Below are 13,832 nucleotides of genomic sequence, written 5' to 3'. Positions count from 1 at the left end.
GGTGACTTGCTAAACGCTGTAGTTCGTTCTGAAAATCTCCTAGAAATCATTAGGTTTGAAAAACATAAGGGCAAATAATGTGCTAAACCAGCTTTCTCTAAATACTTCTGGGGAAACTTCCAACCTAATGTAGGATCAAACCAGAAACAAGAAATGTTTCGCTTCGGCGAAGATGGTACCCCCAAGTCTGAATGAGAGGCGTAAGAGTCATCCAAGTCTACTGCAAAATAGCATTTTAGCACGAATGAGAGGACACCACCCGTTCGTTCCTTCAGTTCATCTTTTCCTAAACAGCTCCTAAATAAATCAGTAAGAAATTGAAAACAAGAAGGAAATACCAAGTGTTCTGAGATGGTATTTATCTTGTGCGGGCATAATTCTCTTCCGACCTTGTTGTACAAATTGCAAATATAGAGAGCGGGGAAAATAATCCTTTAAAACGAAATTTTAACGGGCACTTTTATATTTCCTTTTAAAATGAGGTCACTTATTCTTTGACTACAACTGCGTGCCAGCCTGCCGCCTGCACACATCTGATTAGAAATGTGAGATTCGGAACTGCCGGCTGGATGCGGCATCAGCGCCTGGGGGTTTTATTTTTAAATGTTACACTTCGAGGTTTACGTTTCTGTTTGTCTAATACAATTTATGCCAGACGATTCTCTTTCAAATTAAGCAAGAGACGCTGATCGCTGTAAGAATTAGCTTGTGTCAAGTTTTAGGTGGAAAAGAGAATTTGACAGTGCCGCAGTTGAACATTTCAACAGCCATTTAACACTAAAAAGCGCGGCTTCCAGAGTTATATACCTTGTACTACAGTTCATAAACTTGATTTACGATGAAATAGAATTGCTGGGTTTTACTGCTCTGGCCCTCCCATCTGCTAAGAATTTGACTGCAGCATGTGGGATTTACAGTGAGTGGCAGAGTATTATATCGAAAGCTTTGCCTGTATACGTGACCCACGTCGACAGGTAATGGAAAACTCTGTCTTGCAAAAACACGCAGGTATTCAAAAACAGATTTTCTCGGTCAAACGGAGCAGAGGAGTTCTGCGTGCTCCTCCGCTCCCGAATCTGCCCGGTGCCGCACGTACAGCACAAGTGCCCCGACGGTGCTTTTCGGGGATGGGAGGGAGCCTGCACGGAGGACCTGGGGGGCTGCCACCGGCGATGTGGATGGCGGCAGCAGCAATGCGAGGGGGCGGCGGGGAGCAGACACGGCAGTTTTGCACTCCCCGCTCCCGGGTCTGCGCAGGCAGCCGGCAGCGGCCGAGGGGAAAGTGTGGACTCTGAATTTTCAGCAATATCTTTTCCCCAGCATCCGTGGTTGACCCGGTACTATTGCGGGGATGCAGGTCCGGAAAGGGGGTGGAATTTGTGCCGGTGTGGCATGCTAACATTTTTACTTGAAATAAGATGTCGATGTAGCCACGTAACTTGGTGTGTTTTAATACAACACGGTGGACAATATGCACTATTCGGTGTAAATCCCCATCTCCCGGCTCGATCCCGTCGTAAAACCATAGACTGGCGCAGTGATTCTCGGGAAGGACGAGCGTGCTGTAATCAAAACGTTATTAACGAAACGTCTGAGAAATCAAAACACCGCCGCATGGGATTACCTCCGCAACCCCCCACCCTCCGGTGAGGCTCATGGAGCAGACTTTGTGGTCGCTCCTCCCGCGGAGCCGCTCGCACCCTCAACTCCGCCACTACCGGCGGCTTCGTCACCCCCTGAGGAGAGGAAGGGGACCCCCGAGACCGGCGCTCCCCTCCCTCGCCCTCTAGAGAGCATCCTGGTTTTCCCCCGGATCGACCCGGGCTCTGCGGTGGTGGATGCACCAGGGGACATCGCCATTGTGGGGCTTCGTCTGTGCCCGCTCTGGGGACAGCAGGCGTGCGAGGCGACCTGCAGGGCTCTCCGTGGGCACAGCACAGCTTTCTGTCCTCCTTCGACCCTCTCCCTTCTCCCCACGTACGGCTCTGCATCACTGTCCTGAAATGTGCAGCGTCTTACCGAGGCTCTCGGCAGAGGGCTGACTCTCCCCCCTCACAGGGAAAAAGACAAAACAAACCCCAAAAACGCGGTTTTCGAGCTTCTGTGGAGGACATTGGGTGGCCCAGGGGAGCGGCTTTCGCTTCCTGTACCCCGGAGGGTCTGCGGCCGTTCAGCAGGAGCCTCTGGTACAGCCCCGCTCCCCCGCCGGCTCCGAGCACCGTGAAGCGACACCCAGGGACATTTTTGTGGGTGATTTGTTCAAACCCATGGAAAGCTCAAGAGAAGGAGGGAGGGAAGTGGAGGACATTTGAGAGAGTGAAAGCCCGTGCTGGAGAGGGAAAGCTTGGCTTTGGAAGTACGAGGCAGTATCTTGCCAAGGTGATAATTGGAAAAAAAAATCCAAAATCCCTGCAAGCCAGCGTTTCTGTAGGTTTGTTTGTTTTTTTTTTTTGTTTGTTTTGTTTTGTTTTGTTTTGTTTGTGTGTTTTGTTGTTGTTGTTGTTGTCTGTTTTTGTTTGTTGTTTTTTTTTTTCTTTCCCCCTGGTGCAGCACAAGTTCACGTAAGCTTTCGGCAGCTAAAGTCGTCAGAGTTTCTGCCCCTCATCCAGAAAGCCACTTATCTGAATTGCTTTTGCAGTGGCTATTTACAGGCAATTGTAGCATAGGCATATGTTACAGAAAAGTAGGAATGAATGTGGTCTTTCGTCCTTTTTCGTATTTTTAGTTAAACTGTTCTCTCCGTTCGTGTACACTTAAACACTTTTTTTTTTTTTTACTTGCCTCCGAAGCCCCTTGCTTAAAAAATACTGCCACACCATAGGTTTTAAAGATTTTTTTTTTTTCTGCGATCCTCCCTGGGCTGAAAGAAGGGTGATGGTTTCGTTTTAGACCGTTCATAAGCTGGCAGGAAGAGATAAATAATGATTAACGAGTGCATTTCACTGCAGGGGGTCCGAGGGAAGGGGAGTTTTCGCTGCCGGCCGCAGGCTCGGCTCCCTCCACACCCCGGCCCTCTGGGTGGGGGCCCACTGACAGTGGGAGCGTCACAGGGACAGAAGGTGCTGTGGAAACAAAAGGTGGCTATATTATTACTATTACTATTATTATTATTATTATTATTATTATTATTATTATTATTATTATTATTATTATTATTATTATTATTATTATTATTATTAAACTTACTGAGAAGCAATAATGTCGATAAGCACTCCGAGGTGGAAGTGGGGAACTTCTGGTTTTGATGGTTTTGCGGGATACATGGCTTCTCATATGGTCTTGGCATTTTAATGGTTGCTCCTCTCGCTGTACGATGCGGTCTTGACACAGCTGAGTTGTTAAGTCAAGAAGCCAGTGAGAGACAATCACAGGCAGGGTTGTCTCCTTCGCTGAGAAATAACAACCGAACACATTGTAAACACAATTTTATAATCTCAGCAGAAGTTTAACTCCTGCTCACCGGTGCTCTCAGTATAGAAACACTATTAGTAAAAATTTATCCATAGTAAAATGATACGTTTTCGTTTGAGGTCTCTATGCATGTAATTTCTGCTTTTATGTGGTGTACATTCTCTATTTGGAGTTTATAAAATTAACAAAACTGGATTTAAATCTTCAGAATAGTCTCTTGCTGAGAACAAGTGTTCTCGAATTAATACCTGCTGCTAAAAAATATTGTTCTTCTTTCCCTCTGATGAACGGTTCAGGGAACAGGATATCAGGCAACTACTCTTTGTTTACAGCGACGTCGAGGAGAGGAGAATCCCCCTTGATAACACTACTGCGAGTGTCCAAGACATTAAAAATCTTGACGCTGCAATTGTGGGGGGTTTGTTTGGTTGGTTGGTTGGTTGGTTGGTTGGTTTGGTTTGGTTTTGTGTGTGTGTGTGTGTGGTTTTTTTTAATCTGAATCTCAGTGACTATCTCCTTCCACCCCATTTCTCTACACCTCAATTTTCAATCTTTTTCTCAGCCCAGCCTAACTTTCACTTCTCTAGATCCAAAAGTTCCTTTTTCCTTAAGCTCTTCAAACTACCTCCTTCTTTTCCCTACACACCTTTAGGACCTTCTTCATCATTCCTGAAAGATGCTCATTATTAGGAGACATCCCTCCAGGGTGGTACATTCAGCCTTGACCGCAGCCTGTGTGTCTCCAGTCTGACATACTGGGAACTCAAAAGGCACACTAGATGAAGGTCTAGATCAAAAGGAGACAATCCACACGACGCTGAAGTTTGAGCTGTATCGTTTCCCCATTCTTTCTGACATATTTATTGAAGGCAACAGTTCATTAATTGGAGTAAGATAGGACAGCTCTATTTATGTCAGTGGTGTACCACAATTTATAGCAATTACAGATCCATATCACACTCAAATGTCAACCTAGCAGGAGACACTTCAGCAAAGAAAAAAGCCTGTAATGGGGTTGGAGAGGAAAGGACAAGAACTAGAACTGGGACTTTTTTTTTTTGAAATCTAAAAAAGGAGGCAGATTTTATTCCATTTGAGGTTTGTGTCATTTCTTATTTTGTCCTTGTGGTTCACCGATTCCTTGCTAAACAATAATAGACATTCCCACATAATTTGATATTTAGCTATTAAAATGATTCAACATGCTCTATACATAATTTAATCCCACCTTTAATCAAGCACTTGTATATTTCAAGCCTAAATCCAGTGTGGGACAATCGCTCTGCTGCTTTGAACCCCCGGAGCAGTGTGTGCCCACGCAACGTGGGCAGCTCCTGGGCTGTTTGCAGCCAGTCTCTGCAGGTCCGGGCCTTTCCCTTTGTTAGACATTTGCCATGTGATCCGTGTGGAGGACTGGAAAGGGCAGCCTTGTAACAACATTATTTCAGGAGGATAATAAGTAGCCATCATAAATTCCTTTTTTAATAGTTTATTGCCGGTTGTAGTCTATTGACAGTGCCTGTTTTATAGCATGGAGGAAAACAGTTCCTTGTTGGCACTAGTCACTAAAACTGTTTGATAGCTCTGGCCCTTTTTAGTGCCTTCAGAGAAAACCTAGTGTCTCATGAAATGAATCATAAATAGCTGAGTAGAAGTTGAACAAAAGACGGAAAGAGGGAGGAAAAAAGCAGTCTTGCACTTACTGAAATATATTTACTTTGGACAATAATCTATTAACTAGTTTAACAAAGATACTTTAAGGCTCAATCCTGCTGTGTTAGCTGGAAGAAAAAATAAATTCCATGAGGATTGTGTCTTGGGCCTTTATAAGGAAACTGTTTAGCAAAGATTGTCTTTCTTCTAGCTCACAGAGTACTACATACAGAACTCTAAGGTACTAGATTTCCCTTTTTTGAAAGCAGAAGCAATGCAATCTAATGCTTAGAGCTGTCTTGTCATCATTATTCTGCTGGGTAGCTTTGGACAATTTATGTAATCTCTTGGGGTAGGATACAATGAAATATGCAGGAATATAGAGAAGGCTGAGAAAAAAACTGGATGCCCACTGGGTGCCACAAAATCCCAAACAGGCTGCTGTGTAACTCTCCAGAAGTTTACATTTACAGTCTCTACTCTGAATAATTTCAATCTGAACCCTAAGACCATCTCTCTAAAGTCTGTTCAAAATCCAGAAACCTGGGTATCTCAGCCAACACTGCTTTTTGCTGGCCATGTAGGAAGACTTGCAGCCTTTACAGGCACCATCGTACAATTTTCCTAAAGGTTACTACCCAGTCTTTCTCCTTCCCCTTTCCCAAGGGCTGATGAGGGCAATATGGATCCCAAGGTTCCAGTTTGAGCCTGAAATATTAATATAAATTTTTGCCAGTTTTCTCCCTAATCAGCCCTTCCCTATGTGACCTGTCTGAGAAGGTGACTTTTAAGCCAATCTAGGAGATGCCAGGAAGACTTGACTTTGGACTTCATTTATTTCAGATGAAATATGCTGCAAGGTGTCAGCTTGAAAGACAGGACCAAGTGATGAAGCCCGTTGGATATATAACCCGGAGACAGAAGGGAGAAACTTGAGTTCAATGTCCTCAGCCTCAGAGACTGAAAAATCTTAGATGAAATCTATGTTTCCCATTTGTTATATGACAGCATCAAAGCCAAAGACCTTCTTAAGATGAGCTGCACTGCAGAAATTAATCCAAAACTCAGTGCTATGGAGCATAGCTTTGGATCCTTGGTTTTCAGGCATTCAGTTATGCTTCTGGTACCTGCTTCCTGGTCTGCTAATACTTTTAGTCTACTGCTTTTATTTTTATTTCCTCAGAAGAGGACTCAAAGTGCCGGAACTTCCATGCCATCCAAGTGATGCTGCTTATGAGGCTGAAGCCATGCTCCTTCACTGTGTTAGTCTAAATTCTTCTCTCCATACAGCTACAAGAGGAATGAGGAACATCTATGTTTTTATGGATTGGAGAGATGCAAGTTTGAGCCACCAGCTACTACTGGGGTAAAAGAGGAAATTAAACCATCCTTCCCACTTCCAGAGAAAATGTTGTGATTTTTTTTTTTTCTTTCAATATAGCAAATGGCAACATTTCCTTCACCTAAGATTAATCACATGCTCTGTGTGGACCATATGATCCAAAGTGGGTGCTGGGCTATATTACTCATGTAGGTAAAGACGGCTTCCTACAGAGATAGTGTTCTAGTGTTCTTCGTTACCCCATTCTGTACAGCTCTGTGCTTCGTCTTATAACTGCCTGGGCCCTGTTATAGCTGTGTATGCACTGTACGGGGAACATGGGCACTTTAGGCTGAATTCTGGATTTCAGTCCAGACTGACTGGTGTCACCCCTAGTTCCTTTAGTTCCTTATGATTTTGTGGGGTGAGAATCTGTGATTTTTTTTCAGGTAGGCTCACATTGCTATAGTTATCCCTGTCTTGCTCACTTCAGGGATATATTTCTCTGAAAAACTTCTTTTTTGGACACTCCTCCTGAACACCACCTATTTGAACCTGCTTCTCCATCAGACAACATTGAGCCTATGATTTATGATTGGTAGGTGTTCTCAGTTTTGTCCTAGGGCCAACACAAAGCACTGGCTTTATCTGATGATACAACATCTTGTCCCAGTAAGTGCCTCTCTCATGTCATCTCCTGAGTGATGGCATTGGTGGAGGAAGAAGACTTAACATCTCTGGTTTTGGTGCAGGCAGACAGAAGTGTTCTTCTTTACAAACTTTTAGTGAAGAGCCATGATGGTGGAAGTTGCATACCCCTTTTGGTACGAGCTGGGGCAGACTTCTCTGAGGAGTGTACAGTGTTTGATCTATTATGGAAAGTGCTGGAAACCTCAGGAGGTGATAAGAAGTCCAAGCAGAAGTTAATAATAGATATCAGATCACTTCTTCATTTATGGCACTTATTTGTTTTTATTCACTATATGCTTTGAGTAAGACCTAAGAGTACTAATATATGAAATAATTTTTGCAGTAATCCTGTCCATTATCTGTCAGCCATCTGAAACTGGAGATGAATGACATGATTGGTGCCAAAATGAATATGCAATGCATATCTTGCCTATTTTTGCTATACCAAGGACAAGGCTCACAATAATGGATCCTTGCAGCCACACACAGTCCCTAGTGAAACCAATTGTGCAGCTGCTTGCATGCAACACACTACAGGGTTAGGGCCAGAAATCCTGATTTGCACGCAGTTACACAGAGGTAACTTTGCACTGATTAATTATTTCCTTTATTTTTATTGCCTCTGAAGAAGATATAATTGTCTTCTTTATTTCATGTATCTTGTAAATTCAAAGTTGCTTGTTGTTTTTCAGTGCTTGCAGGATCCTGGCTCACAGCAATAAAATAAACAAATTATTCTGAGTCACTCTTTCTTTTTAAGGATTCCAGTCACATGTGAGCATCTGGTGCAACAGTGCATGTTTTATTGGTGTGATCTACCTTTCTTTCGCTCAGGTTTCAAAGTCCGCTTGCTAGACAGAGTCAGCAAATCCCTTTTTTTCCACTCTCATAGGACATTTACCATTTTCAGAAGTCTGCAGAAAGGTCTGTTCCTGAAGAATGTGTACAGTTTTTGTTTCCTGTGAGATACTCCTCTTTACATATTTTGCCATAAAATTTTGTCTTTCCAGGTGGTTCATTGACTGTTTTATTGGATATAAAATCTTAATTCTTTTTCCTCCAGCTTTTCCTCTTGTTGTTGGGACACAGTAAAGTGTGGAAATGCTGTGCAATACTGACACCTGCCAATATTTGTCTGGAGAGCACTAAACTTACCAGTGTTTCCTCATGACCTGACTCTCCTGCAGGGAGGAAAATCCTCTTGGAGAAGACAGGCAAAATGCTGGGACATCCACTCTTTTCTCTCAAAAATATTTTTTTGCTTCAATTGGGGAAAATAAGGGTAGAGAAGTCTTCCAAACCAAAGAGAAATTCAGAATCATTGAAGCAAAATACATATGCACCAAATCATTTTAGTGATATATTACTTTGCCTAATCATTAACTTTAAATGTCATATGAGAATCTGTAATCCTCAGTAAATCATTTGGTAAGAATGATTTAAATGTACTGATGACTAATGTAAAACAGCCTAGTTTCCACACTCAGCTGGCTGCCAAACGCTGTTTAAGAAAAAGGGGTGTGTGTGATCCAAGTTGACATAAGTTATAGCAGAAATAATGCTCCAATATAGCGGTGGTTTGCAGATTATTTGATCTTAGAGATAGGAAGAAGATGACATACTAAGTACCATGAGGATGGCCAGGCCTATTTTGTGCCTTGATTGGGGTACTTTGCAACTCTGCATTTAATTCTCAAAGCCTATTTGGAAATGCCTTTATGACCATCCTATCTGCAATGATACTGGAGAAGTGAAGTGCTGGTTAATTCAATAATGCAACAGCAAAATAAAGGGGCTACTGCTATGGTAGAGGCACAAGGTTGCTCTTTCAAGTGCAATGACAGAGGAGTTAGTGTTTAAAAACAACTAAATCAAGCATAGTCTGTGCCAAAATGCAGAAGGAGGCAGGGAGCAGTGATAGGAGACACACCAAGTGGATGCCATGTTGAGGAAGGGAGACTGGTAATAGCCTTGGGCTTAAAGAACAGAGATGATGTGAAATGCGGTAAGCAGTAATAAACAGTGAGTGTGAGGGAGAGATCCTCTCTGTCCCAAAAAATGAATCTAGATTTTTCTTTGGAGGAAAGGAGAAAGCAAGGCTATGTAAATACTGATGTTAGTGCAGACAACAGTTGTTTCAGTGAAGTGCTTCCTATTTGCTATCTTGTAACAGTCATATTATTTCTGCTGTCAAAAACAAAATCTTCTAGAAAATGAGCCACTTCTGGATTTGCCAGCATGATATATCTTTTATCTTTCATCTTTCCTTAGACTAAGATTGTATCAGCACCACAGTGGTGCAAGGAGTGGGGAGGAGGTCTGCTCCGCAGCCACTGGAACATGATGTAGCACAGCTGAAAATCAACTTTGACACCCTTAGTAGTCCAGCTGTAGCATTGTGGGTGAACTGTTTGAATATTTACTCGGCTTTTCAAATGTTTTTTTCAGCTCTCCGTGCTGTCCCTGCTATGCTATTGCCAGTACCTGAGGCAAATAACTGCAGCCTCGCTGGCTCTTGTGCCTCTTGTATTGCAGCCACGGCAGTGCTGTACATCACAGCAACGTGGGCAGGGTGCCTATGATCTCAGATCCATACGGTGCATTGGAAAACATCTACCCCATGTTGCCTGCCTGCACATAGTGCAGTCACAGCTTTGTTTTTGTGTGAGGTATGAGAGCACATTCCCAGCAGAGGAATCATAGGGAAATCAGCTCACTCTGCACAGTCACTATGCAGTTCTGGCAGACCTACTTTCCACGCCACCCTCTCCAATGCTCCTTTTAAAAATATATCAAATGGATCTCTTCTAGACACTGTGCAGAGAACAGCATTTGCAAACTCAAGTGTTAATACAGCAGGAAGAATCAATGGGTTTACAGAAAAGCAGAGATTAATTCATTAAGGGGAGCACTGTGCACAGGAGTATGGAAAGCAAGGCTATTCCCTAGGAAGTTAAAAAAATCAATTTTATAGCCTAAATGGCCACAGGTGACTAATAACATCTGAATTAATAATTTTTTTAATACCTTGCTGAAACACCTTAAAGGTATTTGGTTTTCCGTGTGTTATTAAGTATTTTCAGACAATCTGGTTGCTTTTAAGCAAAGGTGTTTGAAAAGCAGAGTCATCTAAAACTAGCGTTAGAGGGCAGACAGCAAAGGGGAGGAGTCTTTTTGGAAAATGTTTGAGAGTAAGTGATGTTGAAGGGAGAGGGAAGGTTTTGTGCAGCAGGAAACAAGCCAGTCAGGCAATTACAATGAAACTAAGATAAACATTTTAAAGAGAACTATTTGAGCTGCTTGGACGTACTTTCTCCTGCCATTATTACCAACCAGCATTTGTACACCCATAGGTAACTTACTTCCCAAAGGGTGCAGCATCTAGTTCTGTGGAGCTTTAGCCCTCGTGCTTACAAGGCAGAAGCCCCAGCAAGACTTGCTTAATGTAAGGTTTGTTGTGGCCACGGCTGGAGTAGCAACGCAGAGCCCTGAAGAAGCAGATGCAAACACCACTCAACCTTCAATACCAAGAGCTGTACTTGGGCACAGGGATGAAGTACTAGGGCACATCCAAAGGAGAAGACAGCAGAAGAAGGGTTGAGTTCAGGGTCTGCCTTTGTGGCATTTATGCATTGGGTCAGACCCACTGGTGGATGTGAGCACCACTGTCATTGAGTGGGGGACCTCATCACCTTTTCCTCTACTTTGGGCACTGCACAGCCACCTGGTCAGGATCTGGGATAAATATCCCCTGCAAAGCTCCTGACTCCATACGTGTTAAAGTGTGAATTTGTCAGCAGAGTTTTGGCACCACTGCCTCTCTTCTACCTTCCATAGGTGATGATGCAGCAGAGCTCTCATCTTGGCTAGGCTAAAACTGAGCAATGGCATTTGATAGGACCTTGAAGGTCAGGCATTGAGCATCATCTCAGTATGCTATCCTTGACTGTAGACAGATGACATCCGGTGGGCATGCCAGCTTTCCTTGAAGCACAAGAGCAGAGACCCTGCCTTCCACTCTGTAAATCCAGCTTCCTCCATGTGTCTTGAGTTCAGGGTCTGCAGCCACCTCCCGTACCATCCCCAGTCCCTTTAAATTTTTTTTTTCAACACTTCCATAGCTCTTGGCTCAAAAGGAAGCCATCCATGTAAGACAGCTTTAGGGCTCCTCTGCTTGAAATTCTTGCCCATCCTTTTCTGCCATTTCTTTTAATCCTGTGGTTCAACCTGCCATAATCTCCAGCAGCAGAGGTTTGCCTTTTGAGATTCTCCTTCCACCCCACTGCATCCAGCACTTGTGATGCTCCTAAGCACTTGGCCTGTCCCAGTGGTCTGTACTTCCACTGGTGAGGGAGGAAACCATGCAAAAATGGCACTCCAGGCCACAGCTTTTCTTTGGCTGCATCAGAAACTCTTGTCTGCTCAGTGGATAGCCTTGTTAGCTGTGACAAAATTAATGCATAAAATAGTCATGTCTGCATGCATGTGCACATCGCTATTTTGTCTAAACAGCGACATCTCCTGACACCCGAGCTGCAGCTGTGTTAGTGGGTTATTACTCCAATAAAGTTGTTGTTGTTGTTATACACAGTAAATGGCCTCCCGAGGGCCAACCTTAACAAGAACCATATCTGCTCCTGCGTTTCATTCAGTGCCAAGCACGCTGTCAGCACTTAACAGCTATTAATAATAACAGAAGGAATTACAAAGCTTCATGGGATGGAATGAAGCCTGCTTAAAGACAGTTCTTTGAGGGCCGTCCTACTTTGCTTGTATTCATAAATCCAAACTGGATCTATTTAAGATGATAAAATTACCAGTGTAATGTAATTCCAAGTTTGAAGCTTTGCCAGGCATTAACTGCTAAGGCTATTTCCATAAACAAAGTGCACTTTCTCAAGGAACATTGACTTCAGCTTTTAACTGTGATTTCCTGGGAAAAACCGTTGTGTTGGTGAAAATTCAAATATGCAGTTTATTCAGGCATTAATTAAAATTGTTTATAAAAGCAGTAAAGATTTCTGTTTTGGGCATTTTCTGACATCTATTTGATTTAACTGGTTTAAAGAGTTCATCACACTGTTCAGCTCCTATAGCTGGTTAGCAAATGGCAGCAAATACCTGATATGAAGATAAGTATTTTTTCAGATTTATTGGGCCAATTTGGCATAACTGGGGGCAAGTGACATTTTTAAAAAATTGTTGCACCTAGGGAATCATGGCTGAATTTATTCCAATATTGCAGGTAATGAGTATCTTAGAAGTTTTCACACAGGGTTGAAAAACATAATTATGTATGAAACATGAAAGGCAGTGTGTAATTTTCCACTTGGTGAGGGGCAAGAGAGCTGAGTAACATAAAATTCTGCTCTTGAGGGGCATCAAATTAGGATTAGATGTCTCTTCAATAAATGGAAGATGGAAAATTTATCTGTGAGATACAAATTCTGAAATATTTTTATTATTATACAATGTATTGTAGCTCTTACAAAACTGAACCATTAAAATAATCTATGCTTTAATAAACAATGATTAATAACATCAACTTCTGAAAAATAACAATGGATGCTTTTTTCATAATATTTCCATTCTTGGTTTTCAGTCTTCAATGACTTAATACAGACGTGTTAGCAGGTTAAATCAAGACGTATGTATTTTAGGCATGCATATGCATATCAACTATGTACACTCATGCACCACAAGATGCTCTAAATGAACACGTGACTTGACTCTGCAATTACACACTGTTTTCTGTCCTCATTGCTTGTAGTGTGTGTGTAACTTGACTAAAATATGTGTCCCAGTGCAGCAGAGAAGCACACAAGCAAAGATCCTGTTTTACATTCAGGATCTTGCTACCATCTTTAAGACTTCTACAGTGAGTTTTTCAGACTAGACTATTTCTCTTTTATTTCTGCATTGATTTTCATACACTGTTGAAACAATAGCAAAAAATAATAGCCAAAAGAAAATTGTTGCTAGTCAGTTCTGTTAGCTGGGTGTATAAAAAATCTGGCAACCATAACTTTTTTTTTTTTTTCAGTTATTTTATGGCATCTAAGAAAAATCTCTGATTTATGTTGCACTGTGGCAGTTTAGTGGTGTTGCTTGTTAGGAAAAATTGAAGGACCTAATACTCCCAACATCAATGTAAGCAACTAAACGCCAGATAAAGTGAGCCTGAATTAATTAAGTTACGCCTGCACCAACAATATTTAAGCTGATACTCATTCCGAGCTGATGATATTGCAAGTGAATTATTATCCAGCTGTATCACAAGCCCGGCTTTGATTACAAAGGCATGTTGATCTACATTAAGGTTTCATTATTTATTTGGAGTCAGGGGCATAGTTTTGCAGCTCTTCTGGATTTTTTTTTACTAAACAGATGGAGGAGAGCTTGTTTTTTGTGAAAATAACAGAAAGGTAACACAACATGTCATGTAAATCTTAAACATCTTAGTAATGCTACCCTATGGGTCACCACCTCCTGGTCTGTATGGCTAAGTAAACATTAAAGATTGACACATTTGTTGCTTTATTTTGATTTACCATCAATATTAAGTACAGCATATAGAGCATGAGTTGAGAAGGCAGAAGCATGTGAAACAGGTAGCATAATCTGTAAAAAGAGCAATTTTTTTTCCCGTAGCCTTTACCTGGCTCTTTCTTTTCTGCCATGTTGGGTCTTACTCTCTCTTCTTGACTTTTTCCTACCTTCCATTAAAAGCAAGGCCAAATCCTAAATAATTTTAACA

This window comes from Columba livia, chromosome Z, assembly GCF_036013475.1.
Source record: "Columba livia isolate bColLiv1 breed racing homer chromosome Z, bColLiv1.pat.W.v2, whole genome shotgun sequence".
In the NCBI taxonomy this organism is placed as follows: Eukaryota; Metazoa; Chordata; class Aves; order Columbiformes; family Columbidae; genus Columba; species Columba livia.
This window is presented reverse-complemented; position numbering follows the sequence as displayed.